Source organism: Pelodiscus sinensis, chromosome 25 (assembly GCF_052426305.1).
Source record: "Pelodiscus sinensis isolate ZL-2025 chromosome 25, ASM5242630v1, whole genome shotgun sequence".
Taxonomy (NCBI): domain Eukaryota; kingdom Metazoa; phylum Chordata; order Testudines; family Trionychidae; genus Pelodiscus; species Pelodiscus sinensis.
The window spans coordinates 1500305-1522266 of record NC_143076.1 but is presented as its reverse complement, the minus strand read 5'-3'; the positions used below and the strand labels follow the sequence as shown (position 1 = coordinate 1522266).

At 51.9% G+C, this 21962-nt stretch overlaps 8 non-coding genes across 8 annotated transcripts; 3 read left to right on the top strand and 5 right to left on the bottom strand.

Annotated features, from left to right (window-relative positions):
* Positions 1–1617: 1617 nt before the first annotated feature.
* On the bottom strand, positions 1618–1691 carry TRNAT-AGU (transfer RNA threonine (anticodon AGU)). The gene has a single exon. It is a non-coding gene; the product is annotated as a tRNA-Thr (tRNA).
* A 1733-nt stretch (positions 1692–3424) lies between these two features.
* TRNAI-UAU (transfer RNA isoleucine (anticodon UAU)) lies at positions 3425–3518 on the bottom strand. The gene is made up of 2 exons: positions 3481–3518; positions 3425–3460 (listed from the first exon to the last, which is right to left on the bottom strand). It is a non-coding gene; the product is annotated as a tRNA-Ile (tRNA).
* A 4214-nt stretch (positions 3519–7732) lies between these two features.
* On the top strand, positions 7733–7806 carry TRNAT-UGU (transfer RNA threonine (anticodon UGU)). Its single transcript has one exon. It is a non-coding gene; the product is annotated as a tRNA-Thr (tRNA).
* Positions 7807–13815: 6009 nt separating this feature from the next.
* TRNAS-GCU (transfer RNA serine (anticodon GCU)) lies at positions 13816–13897 on the bottom strand. Its single transcript has one exon. It is a non-coding gene; the product is annotated as a tRNA-Ser (tRNA).
* Positions 13898–15050: 1153 nt separating this feature from the next.
* TRNAK-CUU (transfer RNA lysine (anticodon CUU)) lies at positions 15051–15123 on the bottom strand. The gene has a single exon. It is a non-coding gene; the product is annotated as a tRNA-Lys (tRNA).
* A 3358-nt stretch (positions 15124–18481) lies between these two features.
* Positions 18482–18554, bottom strand: TRNAK-CUU (transfer RNA lysine (anticodon CUU)). Its single transcript has one exon. It is a non-coding gene; the product is annotated as a tRNA-Lys (tRNA).
* A 1599-nt stretch (positions 18555–20153) lies between these two features.
* On the top strand, positions 20154–20225 carry TRNAC-GCA (transfer RNA cysteine (anticodon GCA)). Its single transcript has one exon. It is a non-coding gene; the product is annotated as a tRNA-Cys (tRNA).
* Positions 20226–20956: 731 nt separating this feature from the next.
* Positions 20957–21038, top strand: TRNAS-UGA (transfer RNA serine (anticodon UGA)). Its single transcript has one exon. It is a non-coding gene; the product is annotated as a tRNA-Ser (tRNA).
* The last annotated feature ends 924 nt before the right edge of the window (positions 21039–21962 follow it).

The window sequence follows — 21962 nt, the reverse complement described above, 5'->3', positions numbered from 1 at the left end:
GCGAGTCGAACATCTCCCAAGAGTCACCCAGAATAGTTGTGAGCACAAGGCGGAGACGATCCTGCCAGGGTGGGGGCCAGAGGCTGAGCAGCTCACAAGGGTCATTCAGCAGCAGCACACGGCTGCCATCCCCCAGCCCATCGTGGGCTTGTGCGTCTCCCCCTCCCACCGCCCTGCTGGGAACACAAACAGGACTTTTCCCTGTGGAAAGAACAAACTCTCTGGTTTCTCTGTGGGGAATGTAGAACTGGGGAGGGGCTGAGGGAAGAGCCTGGGAGGGGGAGGAGGTGGGTGAAAAGGGGAGGAAGGGGGAGGGGGACTCGGGGATGGGGCTGGGGCTGGCACCTGCCTCGGATCATCCCACTGCCGCATGCGCAGGGACCTCGGCAGCCGTGGGGCGCGTCAGGGAGAGAAGCTGGAGGAGCAGGAGCAAGTTTGGGTTCAGGGGGCAGCTGCTGGGCCACTGAAGCAGGCGACGAGCAGTTGGCAGCAGCTCTCTGTGCTGGGCACGTGCTCCAGGCCTCCTGGAGATATTGAGCCTCCCTCTGTGGCTGGGCTGGGGAGCCAGGCCCCTGCAGGCAGTCTGGGAGCAGCAGGAATTTGGGCATCAGGTCACCCTGTTGCATAAATTGCTGGTTTCGTCCCCTTGGAGGCTAGTCTGATTTACCCCAAGAAGAGAGTCACACTTTCAGGCTGGGTCCAACTCAAGTTTATTGGTTGCAACCAAGGTACGGCTAAGGAACTCAATGTTCAAAGCAGAGCCGACCCCCAACATCTCATAGGCAGGGGTTTTTATAGGGTTCACATCTTTCCTGGTTTAGGTGCCTTAACATGATAGGTTACTTCATCTTTGACATTTAGCATTCCTATAGGTCAGGTTAATTTTCCAAACGAGGTTAAATACAGTGCCTACTTGCTGACTTTGCAGTTACAGCTGTGTTATATTCATTCACTTTTGCTGAACAATGGGCGAGCCATACTTCCCTTTTCCCTTTCCTGCTTGAGCCGGTCACAAGTTTAAAGGATGTGGAATCTATCCATATCTCTACTTAACAGAAGACTGGTTTCACCTCCCCTCGTCTCCTTATTATAAGTTATTACCTGTGACAGGCCTTGACCTTTGTCATGTCTTACTCCTATACAAATAGCAAATATATCTAAGCATTAGCAATGTATGTATATTGTACGTGCCCCTCATAGGGGAATCAATAGCTCCGGGGGATTTGACTTCCCTTTTACACATCAACCCCATTAGGGTGAACAAACATTTTGTTACTAACTCTTTGGCCAACTCAGCTTCCTGCGGGGGAAGGAATTCTCTCTTGTTAACTCTGTGCCCTCAGGAAGGGACCAAACCAAATAGGGGCCGGGCCCCACCTGGGGACTCCAACCTCAATCCTGAGACCAAGGGGTTTACAAGCCAAATAATCAAAGTTTGCTTCACTTCTCCTTCCCACAACCCTGCAGAACCTCAAAGGCCACAGACCCAGCGACTGGGGGAGCCGTGCACTCCTCTCCAATCAGCCTTTTCCTGAACCAGCAGCTCCACGGGTGGCCAGGGGAGGCCTCTTCTGTGTCCCAGAAGGACCTAGGAAAATGTGAGCAAAGGCAGCAATAAGGCACCACTGGAAGTTGAACCCAGGATCACCTGTTTACTAGGCAGGTGCTTTAGCCAGCTAAGCCATGGTGCCTTCCTCAGGCAATTTGGTGAAACTGCTCTATGGTCCCAGACAACACCTTTCCTTCCCCTGCCGGCGTCTGAAAGCAACAGCTCAGTGGAGAGGGGCTCTAACGTGCACATCTTCCCCAGCCACTGGGCCTGTAGAGTTGGCCCTGAGGTTTGGCACAGTTGGGGACAGGGAGAAGTGCAGCAAACATTGATCATCTGGCTTGTAAACCCCTGTGTCTCAGGGTTTGGGTTGGAGTTGTGGAAACCATTTCATATTTAGCTAGAAGCCATCTTGTATAACAGAAACCATTTCAGCTTCTTGCTTCTGCACGTAGACCAGAGTGAACTTTCTGTCACCCGGTGTGAGAGGCCTACAGGCTGGGCTACTGGAATGTGTTAATTGTGCTGGTTGAGAGAGACGCTTCACTCCCTCACACCTGCCCTCTATCTTGCTGAGAACAGTTTCGCTTTTCCAAGTTTCATAGATGATTTCTGTAATTGGATGCCCTGACGTCAGACTGTTTGGTTAGGGGTATTAAGATACTGGGGTTGATTGTATTAGCAGCCTTACTGGGCCCGGCTCTGCTGGGAACACGTTTGGCACTTTGTGCCTTATTGAGCAATAAAGCTGTTTATTAGCCGCCGAACCAGAGAGGAGCTTTTGCTTCAACAGAGACCCCGGGGGGCCGGCCTCCTTTGGTTTGGTCCCGTCCAGAGGGCACAGAATGAACAAGAGAGAATTCCTTCCCCCGCAGCAAGCTGAGCTGGCCAAAGGGTTAGTAACGGAATAGTTTCCCAAGTTTAAGTTCAGGCCAAAAAAAAAAAAAACCCTCTGTGGTGTTGCGGTTATTGTGTTTTCTTAACATGCAGCAAGTCCTTAGTTCAAAGGCAGGTAGAAACACGGGCTCTTGAGGTTCCTTGCTGATGGGACAGGCATGTTCTACTCTGAGCCAGGGGGCTTGGGTAGCTTGTGTCTGTAGTTAGAGTTGTGCAAAGGAGTTCTGGTTGGAGGGGAGTTCTTCTTCCACTTCTCGTTTCCCCTTTTCCTTCTTCTTGCTGGTCTCCTTCTTGGACCCCAGTTTATATAGTGAAAATTGAGTTCTGTGAGTTCAAACCTCACCTGGAGCAGTGGTTGTTAGTCCCTGCTGTGTTGCACCCTTGTATTGGTTCCCAGAGTCTTTGGAATCATGCCCCCCCCCTTTTTGATTTTTAAATAACCCTCACACCCCCCCCCCCAGCCAAAAAAAAAAAAAGAACGTGATGGGGGGAAGGGCTGAGTCACCTAATGCCCCCCCTAGAATTTCTTCAGGCCTCCTAGTTTGGGACCCCATGCCTTGCAGTGAACGCTGGGAGAGCTGGGATTCCACCCCAGATGATGGGATCAGTGAAAATTCCCACTTCACATATTATGGCCCCATCACAGTGAATGTTGGGTGGGCAGGATCTGAGGCCAAGGGGCACAGAGAGGGTTGGACCCTTGACCCACTTTCTGCCAGGGTCTTGTTGCCCATCTTCCCCACCCCTGTCGGCAGCTGCAGCCCCTTTCAGCCACTGGGTCAGCCCAGGAAAAGAACCAGGAAATGGGACAAAGTAGCCCGTCTCTGTTCATGAGCTTCTCCAGTGGCTGAAAGGGACAGTGGCTGCTGATGGGAGCGGGGGGAAGAAAATGGGCAACAAAGACCCTCCTCTTAGCTGGAATCCCAGCTCCCCCAGCGTTCACTGGAAGGGGCCAGCCCAGCAGGGACTAAAAATCACTACTCCAGGTGAGGTTTGAACTCACAACCTCAGCATGTCTCCTACAAGTACTGCCTTATAAGTACTGTGCGCTGACCCATTGCGCCACTGGAGCAGGTCTTGAAAATGCTTTTTCAAAGTCCTTAGATTGAGAAAGTCAAGAAGCATAAAGTGGAATTGAACAAGTGGGGCTGGAAGCTCAGTTCCGAAGGATGAGAGAGGCGAAGGGAGAGTCAGAGAAGCGGCTGCCAGATGCTCTGCGTGGCCCAGGGATCCGGACAAAGAGCTGTGCTCATGTTTTCTGCCATAAAGCTTTGCTTCTGGGCAGTTTGGCTACGATCGAGGCCTTCCTGCCTCCAGGAGAGGATGGGAAGCAGTGCAAGGCAGCCTGCAGCTGCAGGACCCACTCAGGCCCATTTTGGGGGGGTTAAAGGGAAACCTCCCTGAGAAGCTTTGCTGCTTCCTCCTCAGAGTGCACTGGTTGGCAATTGAATGCAGGTCAACTGCTTGGAAGGGAGCTATGCTCACCACTGCACCACCCATGCCTGCACCTTTGTGCTCTAGGCGAGAGGGTGCCTGCGTGGTTTGGGGTAAAGCATAACTTCTTGGCCATTTGGACAAGATCGGAAGTGATGATGGGGGGAGTGGCTTCCTTGCACTCTCCGTGACGTGAAGAACTGGGAGGGAGAGAAGTCCCAGAGGTTTCTGGGTGGGAGAGTGCAGCTTCTTGCCTCTTGAGCTAAGTTCAAGAGCAGCAAAGGGAGAGTCAGGGAAGTGGCTAATGGGCACTCAGAGTGACCTGGGGATCCAGCCCAAGAGCTGTTCTCGTATTTTTTGCCATAAAGCGTTGCTCCTCGTCCATTTGGTTAAGATCGAGCGCCTCCTGCCTCTTGGACAGCCATGTCACAGGCACAAGCCCCCAGAGTCTACACAGCAATTCCGTTATTTTGAAATAATTCTGAAGTAACAGACGGCTTATTCCGACTTCTGCAAACCTCATTCTATGAAGAATAAAGCCTGTTCCAAATTAGCTATTTCAAAATAAGGCGCCTGTAGATGCTTCACTGCTGCTATTTTAAAATAACCCCTCTCTAGGGCAATTGCAAGTTATTCCTCCTGCAGCTCTTACTTGAGATAACTCTTCTATATTAGAGGAGCCTTCCTCGGACTATTCTGAGGTTTCGCTGCAGAGCAGATGTGCTAATTTCGAAAGACGTGATCTTGGAATAACTATTCCAGAATAGCCTATTCCGAAGTAAATGTGCCATGTAGACGTAGCCTGAGAGATGAAGCAGCTGGATGGAAGCCAGGAGAGCAGAGGCCAGTCTGAGACCTGAGGGCCCCAGGTACCCAACACAGGTTCCCTGTCTTTGCCTGTGGGCTCAGCTGTCTGCAGCCTGGAAACCTCCTGGCTCCTCAGACCACTGGTCTGGATGGAGCGTTGCAGAAGTCAGAATAATGGAATTGCTGTGTAGACACTTCCATTGTTATTTTGGAATAATCGCTGTTATTCCCAAGGAACGCAGCTGTGTAGATACAGCCTAAGAGAAATGCTGAGCAAGTGCTCCTGCTATGTCAGGGGAAAGAGGGAAACGAGTTCACTTCCATAGTTACAAAGCAGAGAACATGTCAGGAGTGGGATTTGAACCCACACCTCCATTTGGAGACCAAAACACCCTACTGAAGGAAAGACAGAAGCTTGATTCTGGTGCCTTAGACCACTTAGCCATCCTGACACACACACAAATGGCTTCAACTACAGTTTTCTAATGAGCGTGAATTGCTCAGGGAGGCCAAGGGGGCCCCTCTCTTTCCCCGCCTAACAGCTGCTCTACGGCACAGCTGGGTTTAGCCCCACTCACCCTCACGAGGTGTTGTGCAAGGAGCTAACGAGAAACAGAAGAGGGGAAACCGCTGTCTGGCAAAACTGAGGCTTGGGATTCTCCTGTGCCAGGGAGTCTGTGTCAGTGCCTGGGGATCCTGAGCTGGATGGCTCCTGGGTTTGTCGGCTCCAGACCAGGGGTGTCTCTTCTGGAGGGCGGTGCTTGTCTCCAGGGCTAATGCTTATCCCTGTCACACGCTTTGTGCAGGGACCCTTGCAAGGCTACATCTACACTGGCATGATTATGCACAAGCACTCTTTTGCGGAAGAGTTCTTGTGCAAAAACTCTTCCAGAAGAGAGCGTCTACACTGGCATGTGCCTTTGCAGAAGAGATATGCTTTTGCGCAAGAGCATCCATGCTACTGTAGATGCTTTCTTGCGCAAGAAAGCTCTGATGGCTATTTTAACCATAGGGCTTTCTTGAGCAAGAAATTCATGTTGCCTATCTACACTGGCCTCTTTTGCAAGAACAGGTGCACAAAAGGGCTTATTCCTGAGCGGGAGCATCATAGTTCTTGCACAAGAAGCCCTGATTTCACACATTAGAATGTCAGTGTTCTTGTGCAAGTACTTGCAGCCAGTGTAGACAGATGGCAGCAAGTTTTGCGCAAAAGGGGCTGCTTTTGCAGAATATCATGCCAGTGTAGACGTAGCCTTGCTCTTCATGCCACAGTACGTGTCCGGGACGTGGGAGTGAGGAACCGGCCTCAAATAAACACGTATCCATCCCCTGCAGGGTTCTGCTTGAGACCTCAGAGCCCTGGCGTGACTGGCGCCTGGCACGTGGGGAATTAGATCTAGGGGGAGATTTCTAGAGTCCCACAACAGCTGCTGCTCGCATGCAGATGTGCACATCTGTCTGGGGCTACTGGGCACCTGGCCTGCTTTCTGTCCCTGCCAAACTGGGTAAAGCGGCATCACTGGCTCAGGGGTTCCTCTCCTCAGCGCGCTGAAGAGAAAGCCCTTGTGTGTTAAAGGGCCTCAGGGAGCCAGGATTCTAGTCCCATTGATCCCCTCAACACACACACAATCCCAGCCCCAACCCCCGCCTCATGCCACAAACACATACACACACAATCCCAGCTCCAGCCCCCACATCCCTAAACCTGTTCCCTGACTTCCTACCCTCCCACATGCTACTTTTCAATCTCTTTTGAAGGACTCCTTTATGGCAGTGGTCACCAACCAGTCAATCAGGGGTAAAATATCAGAAATATGAGTTAAGGCTGCAACAAGGCACCACTGGGAGTTGAATGCTGAATCTCCTTGTTAGAAGGCAAGTGCTTTAGACAGCTAAGCCATGATGCCCTCCCCGCACAGTTGTGTAAAATTGTTCTACTTTAAGGTTCCAGACAACACCTTTGACTCCCAACATGCAGCCACTTCCCTCCAGCCTTCCCGCCCTGGCAGTGTCTGGCTCCCTGGGCACAGAAAGCTCCATGGGCATGGGGCTTTGGCTTCCTTGCCCATGGGATGCTGTTGCAGGGAGGGCTGCTCAGCAGGGACGGGGTTCACCTCTTGAGGAAGGGAAGAGTATTTGGATACAGACTGGCTAACATAGTGAGGGGGCTTTAAACTAGGTTTGATGGGGGCAGGTGCCCAAAGCCCCCAGGTAAGTGAACAACATGGACACCTGGGGGATGGGCAAGAAATGGGAGAGAGCAGGGGCTGTAACAGCAGAGATAAAGGAGGGACAAGGGACCACTGGGAAGCAAAATCTAATCTGTGTCTTAGATGCTGGTACAGACACACAGGACCATGGGTGATAAGCAGGAAGAAGTTGGTATCACAGGGACTTGGTGGGATAATACACGACGGGAACTTTGGCACAGAAGGGTTCAGCTTCCTCGGGAAGGATTGGCAGGGAAAAGGGAGGAGGAGTTCCCTCAAATACAAAATAATGCACTCGCTGGGACTTAGGTGGAGAGGGACACAGAAGACAGACTTGTTGGGGGTCTCTGGGTGAGGTTACAAGGGGTTTCCTTGGATCGCTTGGCCATCACTACTGTGGGAGACTGATCTCCTGTACTTGAATGTGAACAAAACATTTGTTACTTACTCTTTGGCCAACTCAGATGGCTACAGGGCAAAGGAATTCTCTCTTAATTCTGTGCCCTCAGGAAGGGACCAACCCAAAGGAGGCCAGGCCCCTACCTGGGTCTCCAACCCAAACCCTGAGAGCCAGGGGTTTACAATCCAGACAATCAATGTTTGCTGCTCTTCTCCCTGCCCCCAGCAATGCTAAATCTCAAGGCCAATTCTACAGTCCCAGCGGCTGGGGGAGATGTGCATGTTAGAGCCTCTGCCCACTGAGCTGTAGCCTTCTGTGCCCAGGGACACAGACACCACCAGGGCAGGAGGGAAATGGGGAATGGCTGCACTTTGGGAGTCAAAGGTGTTGTCTGGGACCATAGAGTAGAATAGTTTCATCATACTTTCTGAGGAGGGCACCATGGCTTAGCTGGCTAAAGCGCCTGTTTTGTAAACAGGAGATTCTGGGTTCAACTCCCAGTGGTGCCTTGCTGTGGATTTTGTTTACTTTTTCTTATGTCTTTCTGGCCTCCCCTGGCCACCCATGGAACTGCTGGTTCAGAAAAAGGCTGATTGGGAAGAAGGAAACCACAAGCCTGGAGCTGGTGCAGAGGTGACTGGCACAGGCCAGGCAGGGCTCTGACTCCCACTGTGAGCCCCTGGGTACCACACACTGGCCACTCAGTCCTGCTCCATGGTTGTCCCAGTGCTAGGGGTGCAAGCGACGGGCCTGGAACTCCCTCCTGGGACTCCTAGTGGGAGCATGGGCCTTGCCCTGCCTGCTGAGGGAGGGGACAAACCTGGGGCCGGTTGACAGGGGCTCTGACACTCCAGCACTGGGCATTTGAGCCCTTCAGCCAGATTCAGAACAGGCCGGTCAGAGCCTCTCGCGCTCATCAAGGGGGATTCTGCACTTGCTGCCTTGGGAACCAGGGTCACATTGCAGAGCTCCCCCAGGGATGTCCCACGGCGCCACTAGCCCAGCACCAGCTGCTCTCCCTGCCCTCGGCAACGTGGCTGAATTTATCCTTCCCCTTCAGTGACAACTGCCCATTCCCCACCAGCCCCAGCCTCTATGGGACCCGCTCCTTTCCCCAGGAGCAGCGTGAGCACCAGCGCAGCTCCCTGCTGAGGCTGTGGCTGTGGGAGACAAGCCCCTGGCTTTGGGTGGGAGACGAGATGTCAAGGTGTTGAGTTTCACCCATGGCTAGTGTGGGGTGACCCACACTCTGGGGGGCAGCTGGATGTGCCTCCTGAGAGCTGATTTTCAGCCCTTCCTGTATTTCTGGCTCCTTCCAACAGCTCGAATCTGTCATCTAAAAGTTGAGGAATGTGTATTTGGAAGAGGGAATTTCTGTTTTGCAGTGTCATTACAGTGGCATAGTGGACAAAGCATTGGTTCCCTAATTTAGGGATTGTGGGTTTCAGTCCTATCTGAGGTGGTAGTTGTGATGTTTCCTAGTAGGTGCAAGTCTCTTTGGCTTCCTTTTTGCCATTTTATCTGTGAGATGTTTCAACACTGGACAAATGTCCCCTGGAACTGCCATTTCCCCTCAGACAGGACCCCTCAGTTGCAAACTCTAACACTGGTGTTAGGCTCAGACAAGAAGAGTGTTTCTGAAAAGCTGAGGTGTGCACAGTGAGGTGACTTGCAGAGATGCAGGCGCTGGCTTCTCTGTCTGCACCTTGGCACCTCTTACCCATCGGTACCCGCCAATTCTCACCCCCCTGCCAGCACCCAGACAGAAGGCCAGTGCACATGGAGCACGGTTCTCGGCACGAGTTCTTGATCAAGAGCACATCCACACTGCCAGGCAGGTTACTCCAAGAGGAAGGAATAGCTCAGTGGTTTGAGCCTTGGCCTGCTAAATTGACAGCTCTGAGTTTAATCCTTCAAAGAGACATTTGAGGCAAATCTGTCAGGGATGGTTCTAGGCCCTGCCATGAGCATGGAGACTGGACTGGATTGGACGACCTCTCAAAGTTCCCTCCAGCTCTATGAAATGGTGTATCTCCTTATAAAGAGCATCTGTGGACACTCTCTTGTGCAAGAAAGTTCTAATGGCTGTTTTAGGCACAAGAAATCCCTCTTGCCTGTGCACACTGCCTTCTTGTGCAAGAAGCCCTCTTTTCCAATGGTTTACTGTACATTTTCTTGCGCAAAAATGCACATGCAGCGTAAACACTCCACTAGTTTTTGCATAAGAACAGCCATTCTTGTGCAAAAAGCCTGCAGCATAGACAGAGCTGTGCAGTGTGAAAAACCCTCACAATAACAAGCTCAAACCAGCAGGTCCCACTGAGTCTTGAACTCAGATTGCAGGATTCAAAGTCCTGAGTGCTGCCCCTTACACCATGGGACCTACCCAGGGACCAGGGCATGGGCATTGGGGACACTCAGTTTTCTGGCTGGCCTCTGCGCTCCTGGCTTTCCTCCTGCTGCTTCATCCCTCTGGCTACGACTACACGGCCCATTTATTTTGAAATAAGCTGGTCTCGAATAGTGATTCCAAAATAGTTTATTTCGAACTAGCATGTCTACACTGCAGGGAAACCTCAGATTAGTCCAAGGCATGCTCCCCAGCGTAGACGAGCTGTCTCAGAAGAATAAGTTAGAATGTCCCCAGGAAGGGGCTCGTTCAAACTAGCAGCAGTGGCGCATCTACACAGGCCTTATTTTGAAACAGCTAATTTGGAACAGGTGTTATTCTTTGTAGAATGAGGTTTGCAGAAGTCGGAATAAGCCGTCTGTTACTTCAGAATTATTTCAAACTAACGGAATTGCTGTGTAGACTCTTGCATTGTTGTTGTGGAATAACGGCCATTGTTCCAAAAGAACTTTTGTGTGTGGACAGAACCTGCACAGCCCAAGAAATATGATTGGCAGCTCCTCCCCACCATTGTTTTGTCAATTGAAGTGCAGGCCTCTGAAGACATGGGGACCCAAGGCAACCACCTTGGTTGCCTTCTGCTAAGGCCAGGCTGGAGGGAAAAGACTCACTCCTTTGAGCTGGAGTTGAACCAGCAACTTAAGGATCACTTGCCAAGCACACGCTACAGTCCTCCGCTCTGCCAGCTGAGCTATCGAAGGGTGCTTGACAAATGCTGGTTTGTCCAGGTTATCCCTACTGCAAGTCTCATGGCAACTGCTCCCCCAAGTAGATGGCATTGCTGATGAGGGGCAGAAAAGCACAGTGGTTGTCACAGGTACTTCACACGCAGACAGACCCCTTCAGTGAAACCTGAGCTAGAGCCATCCATGTCACAGCAAAAGGAAGAAAGTTGGGTTCTTCTCATGTGTCTTCTTTGTTCCAGAGTCTCTAGGGGTGCGGAAGGGCCAGGTCTACAAAAAAACAAACCAATTGAATGAACCTTGGTCTAGAAACACCCCTGAGGGTTTCCTTCTATCTTTGGCCTGGAAAGGTCATCTGTAACAATGTGGTTTGTCTGTAACCCTATTGGAAGGCCTGTAGCTATTCAGTAGGTCTAAACTAAAGCCTTCTTCTGCAGCCAGACTCAAGAGCAGCAGCAATTAGCTGTAAAGCCTGGAGTCACATGCTCATATTCCAGCTAAATGACACTGAAATAGTGTCACACTAGGCTGTGAGAAGGGGATCCTGTCCTAATGGCACCCACTGGTACCAGATAAGAAACAGATCTCAAGATGGGTAGAGAAAACTTAGTTAAACACCATTTTGTCTGGCAAGAAACTGCTTATCAATAGTTGTGGTTGTGCAATGGGCATTCTATGATTCTTGTCCTCCCTTTCCCATTGTTTGTCTGTGTGGTCGCTGTCTGGTTTGGATCTGTTTCTGTCTGCTGTATAATTAATTTTGCTAGGTGTAAATCAACTAAGGTGGTGGAGTACGATTGGTTCGGTAAATCACAATAGTATCTTATGACTGGTTAGCAAAATTATACTAAAATAATTGGTTAAGATATTGTTAAGCAGGACTCAATTTTCACTATATAAACTGGGGTCCAAGAAGGAGACCAGCAAGAAGAACTCGCCTGTGAAAGAGCCTTCGACCAGAGCTTCCAGGACACCTCTGCACAACACTGAGTAGGGCAACAAGGTACCCAAGCCCTGAGACCCCCCAGACCCCCAGCTCACGGTAGAACATGCCTGGCCCATCAGAGAGGACACCTCAAGAACCTGTGTTTCTATAGGGCTTTGAACTAAGGAGCTGCTGTATGTTAAACAAACACAGTGATGGCTACACCACGGAGGCTTTTCTTTCCTCAATTTAAACTTGGGCAAATATTCTGTTACTAACTCTTTAGCCAACTCAGATTGCTGCAGGGGAAGGAATTCTCTCTTGTTAATTCTCTGCCCTCAGGAAGGGACCAAACCCCCCTTCCCTGTCCCAAGGACTCCAACCCAAACCCTGAGACCCAAACCCTGCCCTGGGGGAGCTCTGGGGGAGCTCTGCAATGTGACCCTGGCTCCCAAGGCAGCAAGTGCAGAATCCCCCTTGGTGAGCGCAAGAGGCTCCGACCGGCCTGGTCTGAATCCAGCTGAAAGGCTGGACAGCCCCGCTGCTAGAGTGTCACAGCCCCTGTCAATCAGCCCTGTGTTTGTCCCGTCTCTTTCAAGGAAGGGCAGGGCAGGGCCCACACACCCACCAGGAGTCTCAGGCACGTCTCTTGCACACAGCTGACCATGGAGCAGGTCTCCGTGGCCCATGTGTGGTACCCAGGGACTCTCTCCTGTGAGCCCCCCCAGGGGAGTCTCACACAGAGGTCTTGGGATCACAAGCTTCCTGACACTCTCATCATGCAACAGGGGCAGGTCCAGCCTGGTCTGTAAAAGCTGCTCTGGAAATCAGAGAGCAGCTGAAAGTGACTAGAGTGGGATTTGAACCCACAACCTTGGAATGACTAGTCTAGCTCACACTAATAGCTACAGTTTCAAAGTCCAAGACCCTGACTATTGCACCACAGCTCACAGCAACCCTCATCTCTTGACTCTGCTTTGCAGCAGGGTAATTGCTGGGCTAGAATAAAGGGAAAAGCTGAACCAGAGGAACACACGCTCCCCCTCCCACACTCAGACCCCCCATACCCAGCCTCCTGCCCAGAGCCTCAGCTGTGGCTTAAACCTGGTTCCAGAGAGAAGAGGCCAATGCAAATAGCCCCCTGGCAGCGAGGGAGTCAGCACGTCGGTGGGTGGGGCAGGGAGCTGGGGGCAGATCTTGGCTCTAACTCGCTAGGTGGCCTTGGCCTGTTCAGGGAATCTCTCCCTGTCTCCATGGCCCTGTCTGTAAAGCAGGGACAGCAACACTCACAGCCCCACAGGAGGGGGCTGGTTTAATGCTTCACCCCACAGCCCAGCAATGAGCCCCCAACTCCCTCTGTTCTCGGGGAGCCAGGTTTGCTGTGTGAATTCTGTGGGGCAGGTGCCGTCAGGCGTGGGCACTGGGATTATTTACCAGTTTCCCCGAACCTCTGACACTGCTAAGATCAGAGCTGAGGCGGCTGAGTGGTTCAGGTTTTCGATTAGAAAGCCAATAGATTAAGCAGGTTCACAAAATCCACTAGTTCTGTAGCCCCAGAAAAGTAAATGTGAACCTCAGTCCTGCCTGTCCCTTCCCCTCATGCCATGGGGCTGGAACGCCAGAGGAGTGAGGTGTCTTAGTTGGAGGCCACATCACAGAGGGCTGGGGGCCTTTGGAGGAGTTTCTTTGTGTCTCACTTTTGTGGTCCCTGATTTTTCTGTGGGTCAGTGGCTCCCGACCCAGAAAAGGTTCCCCGCCCCTGCCATAAATAAAGCAACATTGAAACCTTGTGTGCTGGCCGTAATGTTTTCCCTTTCTTTAAAATGAAGTTTGATCAACTAACATGAGACAGTTCAAACGCTTAATCTATTTAATTATTTAAATTAAACTGTTCTCCCCAGCTGCAGCCCTAGCAACATGGCTGGGGTGTGATTATGTCATTAGTGGCGAGTGTCCATTAGTAACCAAGAGTCCATGGAAAGGTTTGGGGAGGGCAGGGGCTCAGCAAAGGGGCGGGATAGATCCTGGCTTGCCCTGACATTTAAAAGGTGACCTTGGGGGCATGTGGCCCCCTGAGCAGCCTCTGATGTTCCCTGTGTGAGCCCCAGAACCAGCCCTGAGTGACGGGGGCAGAGGGGGAGCAGCTCACACATGCCAAGGGGCTGGCCAGGGGCCGGACATGAGCCTGCAAGGCAGCAGTGACATCACAAGGAACTTTTGCAGAACCTCAGCTCATTGGCTGGGAGGCAGCGACCTCACAGAGGGTCCATGGCAACAGTCAGGTGGGACAGGCTGCAGGGTCGGGGCATCTCAGAGACCCCCATGGCCTGGCTGCCTGGAATCTCCTTTGTGAGGTTTCCCCTTGAGGGCAGAAGGGATGGAGGGTCCCAGCTGGGAGTGTCTCTGTGGAGATTTCCCCTTTCCCCAGGCTGCAGTGGGAGGGGCTGGCACTGAACTGAAGAGAGATCTGGGAGAAGCAAGAGGAAAGGCTGAAAACGTCCGATGAGGATGGGATTCGAACCCATGCATGCAGAGCACAATGGATTAGCAGCCCATCACCTTAACCACTCGGCCACCTCATCTGAGCTGTAAGGATTTGTTACCAATTACCCAAAGCCATCACTGCCAGGAACCTTTGTGCCACTCACTGGCTGGCCAGGGACACCCAGGGTAGGAAGGTTTTGGCTTTTCACAATGTTCCCTGGGCTGTTGTACAAAGCTCAGTGCTCATAACAAACCCAAACAATCCTTGACTACATCTATGCTGCAGGCTTCTTACACAAGAACTGTTTTGTGCAAGAGTTCCTGCGCAAAATGTCTTGTGCAAGAGCACGTCCACACTGCCATGTGCTTTTGCGCAAGAATGTGCACACTCTCTTGTGCTGGAAAGCTCTGATGGCCATTTTAGCCATAGGGATTTCTTGCACAAAAAAACCCTGTTGCCCATTCATACTACCTTCTTGTGCAAGAGCTCTTGCACAAGAGGGTTTATTCCTCATGGGGAGAGGAATAACTCTTGCCCAAGAAGCCCTTTTCCTTCATTTTGCTGTAAATTTAGTTGCTCAAGAACGCGCGTGCAGTGTAGATGCTTCTCAAGTTTATGCACAAGAACGGCCATTCTTGAGCAAGAAGCCTGCAGTGTAGATGTAGCCCCTGGGTGCCCAGAGACAGGCTGTCTAGTCACAGTCTGGCTCGGCGCGTGCTCTGCAATGGGAAGATGTCCACGGAGCAGACAGATGGCAGCGGCACACTGCTCTGGTGGGCCCAGCATCCAGAGGAGCGTTTCCGATATGAGTGTTTACTGACAGTGTCCATCTCTGGTCTGATTTCACAGTGTGGTGAGACACTGGCACCCACAGCAGCATGGATGGGGTGGCTGGAGGGAGTGGCTGGCGGGCGGCCGGTAGGAGCAGCGGCAAGTGGCCAATGGAGAGGGTGAGCCTCATTTGCATATCTAATTAGCCACCATTGTTGTGGAAGAGGCTCTTGCGCCAGAAGGTGCAGGGGACAATCAGCGGGCGGAGGGTTATTTTTTCTCCTCCCTGGGCTGATGTGGCTAGAACTGAGGAGAAGAAAATCCTCTTCCCTTCTCCTCAGAAGATGGAAATTGCAGTTGGTTCTCTCTCTGGTTCTACTAAAGCTGAACCCCAAGACTAGACTTTTTCTTTTTAAAACCCCGATGAAAACTGAGAGCCAATTGCTCACAGGCTGAGAAAGTGAGTTAAGGAAAGGCACTGCCCAGCATGGGGCTTGAACCCATGACCTTGAGATTAAGAGTCTCATGCTCTACCAACTGAGCTAGCAAGGGTCTCTGTGAAGCATTTCCTACTATCCCGTCACAGCATAACAGGAGCCAAGTGTTCTCCACTGGCTGACTCAAGGCTCTTTCTTGCCCCTAATGTGGGGTTCTGGTCTGTGGAGAGGTTTGAACTCGATCCCCACTCCCAACACACCCACTTCTTTCCCCACAAGGAACGGCCCCATTTCCATCTCTCCAGGGACAGGAGAAGGGCTCTGGCCTGTTCTCTGCAAAATGCTCAGCCTGTTTCATTTTCTGCAGGAACAAGTGGGATCCATGCGCCCTGTTCCCCAGTGACAAGTGAGTGTCGTCTTCCCCCCTTTCCACAGACACAGCAGGCCAGGGGGCTATGAGCCTCCAGAGGCCCCTTCCTACTTGGCCTCCCACAAAGCTGGGGTGAAAAGCTGCTAGACCCCAGCCCTCCTGGGCCAAGCCATGGCAGAGGTAGCAGGATTCACCCCCATCTTCTCCTGCCTGTGGCCCTGGTGCTGAGGGGCCAGCCCCTTTCCTGCTGCCCCAACTCTTATTCCCACAATGCACTTTGTGCAGGGGCCCTTGGTCTTTCTGCCAAGGTGTGTGGCTGGCAGCCAGGACTCAGGACCCTTCCCCCAATGCCCCCTCTGACCCGCTCACACTGTCTGGATGCCTCCAGCACAGGCTGAGCTCAGGGGTCAGGTGGGTGACCTGCCCTGCAGCTGTGATGGCATCAGGCCCTTCCCGCTGACCTGCTCCGTCTGGAGATGGAGCTCCAGTGGCCTCAGACACCCAGCAAGAGGAACAAAACTCTCTCCGTTGAACCTCAGGGCATGGAAGCCAAAGCACCTGAACCTTGTAACAACCACCTGAGTCTCAGTAGGTCCCACTCTGAAATATGAACGCACATTGCAGGATTCAGAGTCCTGAGTGCTGCCCCTTACACCATAGGACCTGTGATGTGAAAGTGCAGTGGGCACCTCTGACTCTCAGCTCTCAGGCTGGCCTCTGCTCTCCTGGCTTCCCTCCAGCTGCTTCATCTCCCAGGACTCCCTGTAAGAAATGTGTCACTTTCACCCCTGGGAGCAGCTCAGCCATGCAAAGGGGCTGCCTGGGGCAGGACATTAGCCCTGGAGGGCAGGGGTGGGTGTGGCAGTGACATCACAAGGGCCTTTTGCAGCCCCCTCAGCTTATTGGCTAAAGGAGGTTGGGAGGTGATGACCTCACAGAGAGTCCATGACAGTGGCCAGGTGGGACAGGCTGCAGGGCAGGGGCCATCTCAGCGCCCCCCCCCCCCCTCCCGCCATGGCTTTGCTGCAGGGAGTCTCCTTGAGAGTTGCCCTTGAGGCCTTTTCGGAGCCTTCTCCTTTCCCACGACTAACTGACCTAGATGACAGACGTCGCTGTGGAGAAGGGAAGAGTCTCCAAGAAGGCCTCTGTAAATGCAGTAGGGGAATTAGCTCAAGTGGTAGAGCGCTTGCTTAGCATGCAAGAAGCAGTGGGATCGATGCCCACATTCTCCAACTGTGGCTCAGCTCTTATCCCTTATATTCACTGTCAGGGGCTCAGTGGCCCCCTCCCTCTTCCTACCTGCTCTCCCAAAAGAGACAGACCTGGCTCCCCTTTCTTTGCTACCAGCAATTGCCATGCTGCAAAGCAGAGAGTGGAGATATCAGGCTCTCTGGTGCAATGGAAAGCATGTTGGACTTTTAAGCTGCAACAAAATACAGGACTATGTAGCACTTTAAAGACTAACAAGATGGTTTATTAGATGATGAGTTTTCGTGGGCCAGACCCACTTCCTCAGATCAAATAGTGGAAGAAAATTGTCACAACCATATATATCAAAGGATACAACTAAAAAAAATGAACACATATGAAAAGGACAAATCAAATTTCAGAACAGAACGGGGATGCGGGGGGGAAGGTAAATGTCTGTGACCTAATGATATTAGAGGTGATAATTGGGGAAGCTATCTTTGTAATGGGTAAGATAACTAGAGTCTTTGTTAGGACCCCGCCGTAAAGTGTCAAATTTTAGCATGAATAACAGTTCAGAGGATTCCCTTTAAAGTGCAGTTTTAAAAGGCTTTTGAAGCAGGATGCAGGTAATTAAGTCATTGAGATAATGTCCTTTCTGGTTGAAATGGCAAGAAACTGGTTTTTTTTTGTATTTTGTTTCAGCTACCCTAGACTAACATGGCTACTTTTCTATCACTATTTTAAGCTGCAGTGATTCATGTGATCCCAGCTAGAAATTCAAAGTTTGTGGGTTCAATTCCCACAAGCGTCACTTTAGCTGCTTTCTCATTTCTAGGGCGCAGCTTTTACAGAACAGGCAATCCTTAGGGTGAAACTGGGGTGGGCTTGAGTCCAGACAGTTCCCAGCAGACCCCAGTGAGGATGGAGGGAAGGGCTGGTTCTTGTGGCTGGGGCTGGGCGTTGTTCTGAAAGGCTTCAGGTGCCATTAGATCGTTTTATCCCTCCCTGTCTCCTACCGGTGCTGAGCAACACTCAGGCTATGTCTGCCCTACACTGCTCTTCTGCGAAAAGCTACGCAAATTTCAAAACCCAATTTGTGCAGCTTTTTCTTCTGCTTTTTCTGGGGGGAGGGGGGAAGAGGCTTTTCCGACATTTGGCCTGTTACACTGGGCAAGTCACACAAGGGAGGCAGCAGGCAGAGCTGGCCCAATACACCAGCCTCCCAGGGCAGGGGAGGCCAAGGCACAAGCAGCTGCCTGGCCTAATTTATTTGGCTTCCCCAGGTTGGCACCCAGGGGCATTATCAGCTGACCTTACCCCCCTGCAGTCACATGAGCGTTGGGTTCATCAACAGGCTGGTCAGCAGCAGCTGCAGTTACCTGGGCACCGCAATAAAAGAAGACCCTGTGTTTCTGCCTGGCTTTGAAGCAGGGACCTTTTGTGTGTTAGACAAACATGATAACCACTTCACCACAGAAACACATTTCAAGGGATGGAACTTATCTGACTGTTCTGTTCCTGGCTCTTTCTAACACCCTGCTCTGCAGGGGAGGGGGATGCTCCTTGTGAACACTCCACCTCTTGTTCTCAGGGAAGCGCCTAATTTCCTCACCAGCCCCTTGAGATTTGTAGCTCAAAGCTGGAGCTGCTGTGGCAGGAGGTGAAGCTACAGAAGCTGACGGGGAACAATCAGCGGGCGGAGGGTTATTTTTCTCCCCCCTGGGCTGATGTGGCTAGAACTGAGGAGAAGAAAATCCTCTTCCCTTCTCCTCAGAAGATGGAAACTGCAGTTGGTTCTCTCTTTGTTTCTAGTAAAGCTGGACCCCAGGACTAGACTTTTTCTTTCTAAAACCCTGGTGAAAACTGAGAGCCAATTGCTCACAGACTGAGAATGTAAGTTAAGGAAGGGCACCGCCCAGCATGGGGCTTGAACCCATGACCCTGAGATTAAGAGTCTCATGCTCTACCAACTGAGCTAGCCAGGCTGCATAAGAAAAGTTTCCTAATATCCCATCTCAGAGTAACAGGAGCCAAGTGTTCTCCACTGCCTGACTCAAGGCTCTTTCTTGTCCCTAATGTGGGGTTCTGGTCTGTGGAGAGGTTTGAACTCGAACCCCACTCCCGACACACCCACTTCTTTCCCCACAAGGAACGGCCCCATTTCCATCTCTCCAGGGACAGGAGAAGGGCTCTGGCCTGTTCTCTGCAAAATGCTCAGCCTGTTTCATTTTCTGCAGGAATGAGTGGGATCCATGCACCCTGTTCCCCAGTGAGAGGTATGTGTCCTCTTCTCCCCTTTCCACAGACACAGTAGGCCAGGGGGCTATGAGCCTCCAGAGGCCCCTTCCTACTTGGCCTCCCACAAAGCCGGGGTGAAAAGCTGCTAGACCCCAGCCCTCCTGGGGCAGGCTATGGCAGAGGTAGCAGGATTCATTCCCATCTTCTCCTGCCTGTGCCCTGGTACTGAGGGGCCAGCCCCTTTCTTGCTGCCCCAACTCTTATTCCCACAATGCACTTTGTGCAGGGGCCCTTGGTCTTTGTGCCAAGGCGCATGGCTGGGAGCCAGGACTCGGGACCCTTCCCCAAATATTCAACCCCCTCCCCGCCCAAACCCTGTGTTCAGCTCACACTGTCTGGCTGCCTCCAGCATGGGCTGAGCAGGTGACCTGCCCTACAGCTGGGAGAGCATCAGGCACCTGAGCACAAGTCTGATCAGTCTGGGGACCAAGCTCCATTGGGCCTCAGACACCCAGCACAGGAATGAAACTGCCCCTGGGGAACCTCAGCACAAGGAATGTAAAACCCACAGAGCACGAAGAGCTCACAGCAACCAGCCCAAGCAGTTCCCACAGAGACTTCAACTCACATTGCAGGATTTAGCATCCTGACTGCTGCCCCTTATACTATGGGACCTATATACACAGGTGCTGGTGGGGACCTGGGACACTCAGGTCTCAGACTGGCCTCTGCTCTCCTGGCTTCCCACCAACAGCTTCATCTCTCAGGACTCTCTGGCTACATCTACACGGCACATTGATTTTGGAATAAGCTGGTCTTGAATAGTGATTCCAAAATAGCTTATTTTGAACTAGCACGTCTACACTGCAGGGAAACCTCGGAACAGTCCGAGTTGGGCTCCCCTAATGCAGACAAGCTACTGATTTAGAGCCCTGGGAGAAATAACTTAGAATGGGCCTAGGGAGGGGCCATTTTGAAATAGCGGAAGTGGCGCATCTCCACAAGCATTATTCTGAAATAGCTAATTGGGAACAGGCATTATTCCTCGTAGAGTGAGGTTTGCAGAAGTTGGAATAACCCGTCTGTTACGTCAGATTATTTCACATTAACGGAATTGCTGCACAGACTTTGGCATTGTTATTCTAAATGGCCATTATTCCAAAATAACTTTTCTGTATAGACATAACCTCTGTCCTGCCCCAGCTCTGCTGCATTCAGGACAAATTCCTCGTTAGGGTCCATCACAATCTGGGGTCAGTGAGGGTCCATCCCAGTGCCTAACAGGGGCTGAAGGCATATGTTCCCTGCCTAGTGCACAACACGGGCTACAGGTATCTATTTTGTGTGGGGGTGTAGCTCAGTGGTAGAGTGTTTGACTGCAGATCAAGTAGTCCTTGGTTCAAATCCAAGTGCCCCCTTGAAAAATCTTCTTTCAATAGAAACAGTTACCTCTCCAGTTCTATTGCATCCTGGATTTCTGTTGTATGTGCCTGCTTTAAAAGAATACAAACCCTTAATGTTTTCTGGCACCAATACGCATAAAGCAGGCAAACTTGTCCCTCAGCTGAAACCAGCTCAAACCCGCTGTGTGTGTGGTTTCTGTTTCCATCAATTCAACAAGGGTGTGATGTAGATGCCCATTGGCACGTCCTTGGTCTCCATGGGCTGGGCTGTGCAGAAGAACAAGAACGACACCCAGCTGGGGAGGACGGGCTGCCATCAACCTTCTGGAGTTCGATTTAGTGAGTCCAACTAAGACCAGAGAGCACCTGACTAGTGGCCAGAAGTCTGCTCTTGCTGCCTTTGGCTTCCCGCCGTGGGGATATGGCCAAGCTCAACTGAAGGAAGCCGACTCCAGCTACATAAGGAGGGATGGTGGGAAGAGCAGACACATTGGCCAGGTACCACTGGGGGCTGCCTCCCTCACTTCCCCCGGACCTGGCAGGTATCTGGGCCAGCTTAGCCATGGGGCCGCTCTCTGGGACAGCAAACACGGACACAAGGCAGGATTCTCTCATTCTAGGACCATTTGTTGGTTTTTAACCTTTCACAGCTACAGACTAACAGCCCCCCCCAAGGGAGCGACTATGTGGCCCCCTCCCCCCTGAGATCTTTTGTTTGCTGTTGCCCAAACACTACTAAGTTCACAGCTGTGATGGCCGAGTGGTTAAGGCATTGGACTTGAAATCCAATAGGGTTTCCCTGCACAGGTTCAAATCCTGCTCACAGCGAGGCCTGTGTTTTGGCCACACCTCTAACGAAAGCAACAAACCCCTGAAACACTCTCCCCATCCCCTGTCAATCCCCTTCTACTTCTTTCAGTGGCTACGTCCAGACTGAAGAGGACGCTCTTTCTACGAGGCAGAAGGGACGTGTCCAGAGAACAGGGTTTTCCAAAATTTTGTGCCATGTAGCCGCAGATGGCAGGAGCCAAAGAGGCTTGACAGCCTGTTCCATCCCAGCGCGCCGCCCTCCCAGCCTGCTGCTGCTCCAGGAGGGGTGTCAAGCCATGTGCATCAGGGCTTTCGTGATGTCACGTGTGATACCAACACACAAAGCCCTGCCCCCCACCCCAGGAGCTACTGGCAGATGGGCACAGACCCTCTGTCCTCACCACTACAACCAGCTGTTCCCAAGAGGGTGAGTCTGGGCAGAAGGTGATTCCAGGATTCTGTTCCTGCCCTTGTGGACAGAGACACCTGGACAGAGAAGCACCCCCAAAAGGCCCCTCCATAGCTCAGCTTATAGAGCAGAGGACTGGAGCAGCTGCCCCTAAGTGGCTGCTTTCACTCCACCTCTAAGGAGAGTTCTTTCCCCCTCACCTGGCTGAGGCAGAGCAGACAAGGGCCTTCTAGGGGGAACAGACAGGTTCTCTACAGAAAGTCGAACTGATGACAGTTCAGCCACAGGGACAACTGTTTCTGCCTAAGCCTGGAATTAAACAAAGGACCTTTAAATCTTCAGTTTAACACTGTCCCCACCAAACTAGTTCAGCAGCTGTCAGGGAAGCTTTTCTCCACAGCAGCACACAAGAGAGCAGCTGTTGCCAGTGGCCCTGTAGGGCAAGATGAGCTTGACCAAGCCTCAAACCAGCTGGACTAGCCAGCCCACATCACAGTGAGTCACTAGTGGCCCTGTCAGAGAAGAGCCATTGA